Source organism: Triticum urartu, chromosome 4A, assembly GCF_056163025.1.
Source record: "Triticum urartu cultivar PI428250 chromosome 4A, HENAU_Tu73, whole genome shotgun sequence".
Lineage (NCBI taxonomy): Eukaryota > Viridiplantae > Streptophyta > Magnoliopsida > Poales > Poaceae > Triticum > Triticum urartu.
In genome coordinates this window covers 605,856,622-605,865,303 of record NC_141876.1, presented here as the reverse complement: position 1 = coordinate 605,865,303, position 8,682 = coordinate 605,856,622, and the positions used below count along the sequence as shown (strand labels likewise).

The window sequence follows — 8,682 nt, the reverse complement described above, 5'->3', positions numbered from 1 at the left end:
AATAATCACAAACACCCACGGGCACAAATGCCACCTATCTACAACATCATGAAACTGTTACTAAAATATACAACGCCTGCTGAGGCTGCGTGTGCAGGGGCAACACCTGCATTGCTCTCGCACGCAGTAATTAACAGGGAGAGGCGCGTTGCGCCACCAGGGTAGTGGCAGCATGGCACGCGAGTAGAAGTTGAACTGAAGTGCACAAAAATGTTGCATTGCCTGCAGCTTGTTGTACTGGATCGCGTGGCTACTTCTTTTGTTGCTTCCTCCTTTGATCCCCACCGGCACTTTTGGCCTCACCAGCATCTACAAGAAAAAATACATGCTCGATGTGAAACGGGTAGAGATCAGTCACTGAAACACAATACGTACTTGTTAAAACTAGGTGAATCAATTATGCAGCTGCCAAGGTGGGCAGCAGTGCTCCGACGCACCCCCAAGCACCGGTAAAAGCATGAAGACCTTTGCGCCAGCGGCGCTGTTGGGTATGGGTGTGACCTGCAGCTATTGGCGGCTCTGAACTGTAGCTGGATGGCACGGCGGCCGCTAGATGGTCGCAGTATCCTCCATGGCCGTCCCAGCCGGTGGGGGGTTGGTGGCTCTCGTGGGTGGGGAAGGCAGTGGCCATGGTTGAAGGCGCGCATGCCATGGGATGCGGGAGAGTGCTGGCGTCAGGATCAGGTCGGGGCACTGGCCGCAGCGGCGGGATCTGGTCGAAGCAGAATTTTACCTCCAAAGTCATCTGGAAGTTCTTCACTGATGTCTGCACCTTGTATCCATCCTCCCAACCCTCTCTCTGAATTCTAGTTCGTAGTGCTTCGTCATCTATTGCAAATGCAGAAAACAGACACATTGCCTTTTAGGTACTGGTGAAACAATTACATCTCAAAGCTTAGCTCCCAATTCCTGACATGTTGATCCGAATGCTCAATAAGTTTCTTAAGGGAAGCTGCTTACATTGTTGTAGAAATGTGATCTTGAGCAGAGTTGGTGAGCTCTGCTCCTCTTCTCCCGCCAATCCTTTGGAAGCCCACTGACGTGCTGAATCTGCAGCAACATTCCACAACTAAAGACCATATGCCTCCTTTGTTTAAACGAATCCATTCAAGTTCACTAATGAATCTCCAAGTGTTGCAAATGGATTTACCTGAGCAGAACTGTTGGTCCTCACCTGCATGGACTGGTTCTTGGGGATCCACGCCCTCATGCTTCTGAAACTCCCCATGAGCGTAATAATAGTAGGGGCAAACCTGCAGAAATAAAGAATTGGTCAAGAAATCCATACAATTCATGGACATGTCATGCACGGAGATTGAATCTTACGCGATAACGCCAAGAAGCCGCTTGGACCGGCTCTTAAGCTCATCAACCCGGTTCCCCTACATCAGCGACCATTAACACTCATCATTGGTTCATGTATACCATGGTAAATCAGTCCGGAATCCAGGAGAGCGACATCAAGAATCACGAAGGGGAACATCATGTACCTGGCCCCAAATCTGGTACTTGGATCCAACAAGATTGGGACGCATAGTTCCGAGGAAGTTCTTGTCGGAGCTACAGAAGACACCGTCCTGTTTCTGCGCCATGATGAACTCCGACCTCCCTCTCCTCCGGTGCCGGGCCACCGCCAGCTTCCGGTCCTGCCGCCTCTTCCCCTCCTACAATCGCACAACAGAGAGATGGGCACACACGAATCCTTATGACACCAATCTCAGCAACTAATCACACTACTCTCCCCCGGATTTTGAAAGTTTGAAGCCGAGAAAGAGAAGGGGGAGGACGGGGATTAGCTCACGTTGGTGTAGAGCGAGTAGAGCGCGACGCCTCTGGCCCCGGTGGCCTTCTCCCTCACAATGATGCAGGTGCACCTCCCGACATCGAGCGGCGGTGGGTGGCACAACAGCGCCCTATTGGGCAGGGTGGCCCAGGACGTGGCCGGCGCCGCCTCGTTGTCGGCGAGGTCCCACGCCTCGTAGGACGACGACGTCGGCGGGGGCGGCAGCAACTCCTGCCCCCTTGGCCCGACTGCATGAGAGGATTCGCGCCGACCGGGTGTGGAGGGTGGAGGCACGCCGGCCGTGGGGAGGAGGCCCGCCAACCGTGGGGAGAGGAGCTGTGAGGGAGGAGGCGCGCGATAGCGGGGATGGTGGCAACGGGGATCAGGGAGAGAGCGATGGAGAGGTGGGGAACGGGGGTGGGATTTCTTTTTTTTTCTTTTTGTGAGTTCGGGAACACCTTCGCTGCTCCTATATAGGGGTTCGTGATCCAAATACTTATTCAAATCCCAGGATTAGAATAGTGTAGTCCTATATATATATACACTATTCTGATCACGGGGTCAGAATAATATTCTGATCACAACCTAACCTGCCCCGCTAGTAGTACGTTGAACTTCCCTATGAACTAGGTTGAACTTCCGCCAACATTTCCCAAATGGGGCTTGAGATGTACCCTTGGAAAGCTATGGACACCAATATCTTGACCCAACTTGGCAAAATATAAGCGGTTTAAGAGTAGTTTTGAAAACCGTTTTTTCTTCGCACAAAAAACATGAATCGTATTTTCGATCGCATTTCTAAACCGTTTATCGGAATGAGGCATTTAATATGGCATTGGAAAGCTGCTGCAAACCCGCTCCTTCCACATGTTGAAAGTTTTCTCTAATTCTCTATGGTTAAATAGTGATTTTAAAAAACATAAAATTTCATAAACCGAACAGCTGAGTTCATTTTTTCGATGTTATTTCTAAACGGCTAATCCAATGGAGGCATATGATACGGCATTGCAAAGCTTATGCAAATGCGCTACTTCTTTATCTTGATAGTTTTTTTCTAATTTTGAATGGTTTAAGAGTAATTTAGAAAATGGTCCAACTCCTACCGAGTTCGTATTTTCAAGCTAATTTTTTAACCGTGCGTCCGAATACATCAAATGATATGGCATTGGAAAGCTTGAACAAATGCGAAACTTTTTGGTATGTAATGTTTCTCCCAATTCTTTACGGTTTTAAGTCAGTTTTGAAAATGGAGAAAATGTATTTCTGCCGTAATTTCTACAAACTTTATCGGAATGGGGCAAATAATATACCGTTGAAAAGATACAGAAAATGAGAAACTTTTTCATGTTGACGACTTTCTGTGATTCCTAGCTGTTTTCAAGTAATTTCGAAAACGGCGAGATCATTCTTTTTGCCTTTATCGTGAAACAGATTCGTCGAAAATGCATTGCGTGAAGTACTTGAACTTATGTGGCAGTTCTGTTTGAACTTCACTCTGTTTTTTGACGTGATGTTTTTTGCCCGTAATTCTCAAACAACTTACCGTAATTGAGCAAATGATGTACCGATGGAATGCTATTAAAAACACGCAACTTTTTTGTGTTGATGAGTTTTTCATACTCGCAATGGTTCAAAATATATTTTTGAATGCGTAAAACAACGCCGTTTTTTCCTGTTTTTTACATGTAACTGAAGGTCGGACGTCTCACACTAGAGATCTCAAACTTCACTGGGTGTAGCACGTGAACTTCTAGCAACAAGATATTTTAAGCCTTTTGTTTTCTATTCTTATTTTCCTATCTGAAACGCATTTCGTGTAGTAGTTGAACTTCCCACCGTTTTCATCTTGAACTTCTGTCATGTATTTTTGTTCAACCTCTCTCACAAGAATTTTTGAACTTCCCCGGACAGAGCACTTGAACTTCTAGCAACAACTTTTTTAGAAGTTATTTTATTTTTGAACATCTTGTTTCCATTCTTTAATAAACGAGATAAATCTGAGTTTTCTATAATCATCAAACTTCTGCATCTTCTTAATTTGGACTTCCTTGTTTTATTTCTTAATTTTTTTCTTTGAAATTTTGAAGCTCTCTATTTTTAAAAGTTGAACTTCTTGTTATTTTATTTTTGAACTTCTTGTTTCCATTCTTTAATAACGAGGGAAATCTGAGTTTTGTATAATCATCAAACTTGTCTATCTTTTTAATATGGACTTCCTAGTTTAGTTCTTAATCTTTTTTAAGAAATTTTGAAGCGCTCTATTTTTAAAAGTTGAATTTCTTGTTATTTAATTTTTGAACTTCTTGTTTTCATTCTTTAATAACGAGGAAAATCTGAGTTTTCTATACTTCTCCATCCTTTTAATATGGACTTCCTGGTTTCATTTCTTAATCTTTTTATGAAATTTTGAAGCGCTCTACTTTTAAAAGTTGAACTTATTATTTAATTTTTGAACTTCTTGGTTTAATCTTTAGTATCGGGGAAAATCCAAATTTTGAAAAAACGGGGAAAATCCTATTAAAACTTTTTTGTTGTTTTATTTTTTAAATGTGAAATTATTAGTTATTCTTTAGAACGAGAATTTGAGGTTTTTAAGAAATTTGAACTTCTCTGTTATTTTAATTTGAACTTCTTAGTTTTATTCTTTAGTAACGAGGAAACTCGAGTTTTTTTAACCTCTTTGTTTTAAAATTTTGAACTTCTTGTTTTTTTAATAATGTGAAAAATCCGAATGTTTTATAGACATCGAACTTCACCATTTTTAAATTTGAACTTCTTAGTTTTATTGGTTAGTAATGGGGAAAATGCTTTTTTATATAAAACAACGATACCGCGCCGTTACTTTAATTTGAACTTCTAGTTTTTATAGAATGGGGAAAATCAGTTTTTATACAATCTTTTGGGATGCTCCTCTTTTTAATTTGAACTTCTCTGATATTTTTACAAACGGGGAAAACCCGTTATAAAGATTTTTGAACTACTTTTTTTAACTTCCTGCACAATTTTTTTGAACTTCCAAATTTGTCTTTATGATATTAAAACTTCATTTTTTTAACGTTGAAACGGGTTAGGCGGTCCCTTTTTCATTTGATCATTTTTCTTCTATACGTGGTACACGTGAGCTTCGAAATTTTCTGAAACATGAACTTCACGTGCTACTAATTTTTTTCATGAAACACCATAGTTTTTATTCTTTTGAATTCCATGATTTTTTTGGATTTTTTTGGTTTGAACTTCGATGTTCGTTACACCCGAACTTTCGAAATCACACCTTTTTATGCACGTTTTTCCGCGGCAGAGAAATGCACGCTTGTTTTTTGCTTTTAGTATTGAACTTCTATGCTCTATTTTTTGTAAAGGTTTCATGAAGGAGAAGGAAAGCAGCAATATAATGTGTGTCAGAGAGCAACTAGTTGGGGAAACCAACCAATAGATGATACATTTTTTTACCGTAAGGAACAGAGAACAATTTTTTTATCATGCCTTTCCAATTTTAACCTCACTAAAAAAGTTTATATTCAATGTTTTTTTGTGTTTTCGTATTGGTTGAACTTGCTCCTTTCTCAAAATTGAACTTCATAATTTTTTACTCCATGAACATAGAAAACTAACACTATAACACCAATATGGAGAAACAAACATGACAAAAATAGTTCTAAAATAGTTCTAAACAAACATGATACACACCTACAACATATCCACAAATTTTTCTTAGCTTTTCATGAAATGAAAACAGTTTCAGTCTCACATGCATAGGCATCAAACTTCCATGAATTACAAAACGAACTTTTTTGCGTCAACTTAGATAAACTTTCCTCGTGAGCAACAATACACGAACCTCTCCTAGCTTGTTGGGACCAGAGATCGTTTTATGCAAAGGAACACTGGAGGAGGGTAGAGGGACTGAGAAGCTTGGAGTCATCAGCGTTCTGTACAGGGAGGTGTGGAAAGACGACCCGCTGCTGGTGGCAGCCTCCTGGCCGGAGGGGCGCGTGCAAGATCCATGACCCAGCCGCCTCTATATTCTCTGATGGATGTGGCTACGCAGCTGCAAGTCGTGCCCTCCTTTTGCTGCAGGCCGAGCCCTCCTCTAGCTGCAGGTATATCGTGGATAGGCACGATGGACATAGGGTGGTGGCAGTAGTAGGGACAACAAGGCTCGCCGGCTGACAAGCTCGTCGGATTTGGGCTCGGGGATGGTAGAGGGAACGAGAGGGAGGAGGGCATCGTCGGCGCGCCGTGGTCGAGGATGAAGGAGCTCGCCGGAGTAGCACAACCCCCACATGAGCATCCGCAGAACTAGTGGCCAATGCTCAGATCCGAGGCCACCGGCGGTTTCTCGATGCAGTATGGGGTCGGGGTCACTGGGGGAAGGGGGCGGAGGTGGGCGTCGTGCCGCTGCGGCCGGTGGATCCGGTAACAGGGCGCGGGGGCTACGCCGTCGGTGGCGGAGCTCGCGAGTTGGGGCGGCGGCTTCGGTGGCTGGAAGCGGGTGGGCGTTGGGGTCTGGTGGCCGGCGGCAGGAGGTGGGCATTGGGGTCGGGTGGCCGGAAGCAGGAGGTGCGTCGGGGTTGGGGGCGGCGGCGGGAGCCAGGGCGATGATGGGAGGGTGGGGGAGCTGGGGGGAATCGACAGAGGTGGTGCGGGAGGTTGGGGAATCGGCACGGGTGGTGCGGGAGGTTGGTTTTTTTTCGGGAGTTCGGTAGCCACTCCGCGGCGTCTATATAGGGCGCTCCATGATCCAAATAGTTATTCTAATCCCGGGATTAGAATAGTGCTATTCGTCACCCTGGGTGAGGAATAGTTATTCTTCATCCCCCTCTATTTTACCATCAATGCATCGTAATTTTATGTTCCGTAAGTTTTGTCTTATTTCCGACGCAAAAAGAGACCGTAAGAAAATATATAATCGTCATAAAAAATATTTTATGGTATGCAAAATTACAAACGTAAAAACATAATCTAAAATACACATAAACTGCAAATTTTCTTATCTTATGACTTATGTTTTTACGTTTGTAATTTTACATAACATAAAATATTTTTTACGGCGATTATATATTTTCTTACGGTCTCTTTTCGCGTCGAAAATAAGACAAAACTTACGGAACGTAAAATTAGGGTGCATTGATGGTAAAATAGAGGGGGGGTGAAGAATAATTATTCCTCACCTAGGGTGACGAATAGCGCGACCCTATATATATATACACACATACAATTAGCTAGCTATCTACAATTTCTCTTAATTGGTGCGTTCGGAGCCAGTGGCATTAGCCTAATTGGTGCCTTTGGAGCACGATAACAATTGGAAGTGGTTCATGGGGGCGGTAGCGGGTAATAGTATTCTCCTTTGGGATCTATGACCTGGTCGAGCAAAAATGCCGCTATTTCCTCTTGAATTGCTTCTATGCGGTCCTCTGGTAGGAGCTTCTCCCGCACCTCTTTGAATTGTTAAGAAGGAGATCAATATGCATGTGTATTAGTTGTGTGACTAGATATCAATAATGGTGTAAAAATTGTGAATAGTGTTCTGACAAACGTACCCACTCCTGTCTTTGAGATCTGCTCCTTTCGGACGCCATCATGCGAATGTTCTCGCAAATGTAGTATGCACGCAGATTATTCCCCGGCGCCTGCTTCAGGGCCTTTACGAGAATGGAATTTGATTAGATAATAATTAATCAAGCATGATAATTAAAGAGATGGCCCTGATGAACTTTGCCCAACCCCTACCCGCCGACAAAGAAAATGAATAAAAGGGTTATTAAAAAGTTGTTATCAGGAAATGACGAACTAATTAAATAGGCCGAGATATAGTTAATAATGATTGAAATTACCTGTTGACTATCCCCTTCACGATGGTGTAGTCAGTTGGTTTCTTAAGTAGTGAGTCTAGTACTTCAACTGTTCCTTCATCAACTTTAATGATTAACAAGATCCAGTGAAATCTGCATGCACACACGTTTCCATGTCTTAATTAAGCAGGCATATGTAAGCAAAAACATGTAGCTAGCTACTAGGCAAAAACAGAATTTGTAGTACAAGATAGTGTGACTCACTCGAAGTTGTAAGGAAGTAGAATATCTTCATTGTATTTGAGGCACTTGAAGAACTCTAGCATGCTTTCCTCTACACTTTTTTCGTAATATGGATCTAATTTCCATGTGTATTCATTAATGGTATTTGGGTCAATGAACCCAATGCCATAGCGTCCACCTTTTTTCATTTCATAAATCTTCATCCTGCATAATACCATAGAAAAGAATATAGTGAGGATAATTACAGTTAATGATTGATCAAAATGATCACTATAGCTAGATTGAGACTTAAATTATAGAAAGAAATCACTTACAGACACTAGCAACTGACGATAGATTTGTCGAGTGCGTCTTGATTGTATAGCTGAAATAGTTCTGAATACTCAACGGACACAGCTTTCTCATGGTAGCAATGATCCTTCTTGACTTTCACCATGAGGGACACTCGATTGGAAATCTTGGTAATGTCCATGTTGTTGGAAATATGCCCTAGAGGCAATAATAAAATGGTTATTATTATATTTCCTTGTTCATGATAATCGTTTATTATCCATGCTAGAATTGTATTGATAGGAAACTCAGATACATGTGTGGATACATAGACAACATCATGTCCCTAGTAAGCCTCTAGTTGACTAGCTCGTTGATCAATAGATGGTTACAGTTTCCTGACCATGGACATTGGATGTCGTTGATAACGGGATCACATCATCAGGAGAATGATGTGATGGACAAGACCCAATCCTAAGCCTAGCACAAGATCATGTAGTTCGTATGCTTAAGATTTTCTAGTGTCAAGTATCATTTCCTTAGACCATGAGATTGTGCAACTCCCGGATACCGTAGGAGTGCTTTGGGTGT

At 42.4% G+C, this 8,682-nt stretch overlaps 1 pseudogene; it reads right to left on the bottom strand.

Annotated features, from left to right (window-relative positions):
• Positions 1-397: 397 nt before the first annotated feature.
• Positions 398-6,010, bottom strand: LOC125554978 (tubby-like protein 4; annotated as a pseudogene).
• Between the last annotated feature and the right edge of the window lie 2,672 nt (positions 6,011-8,682).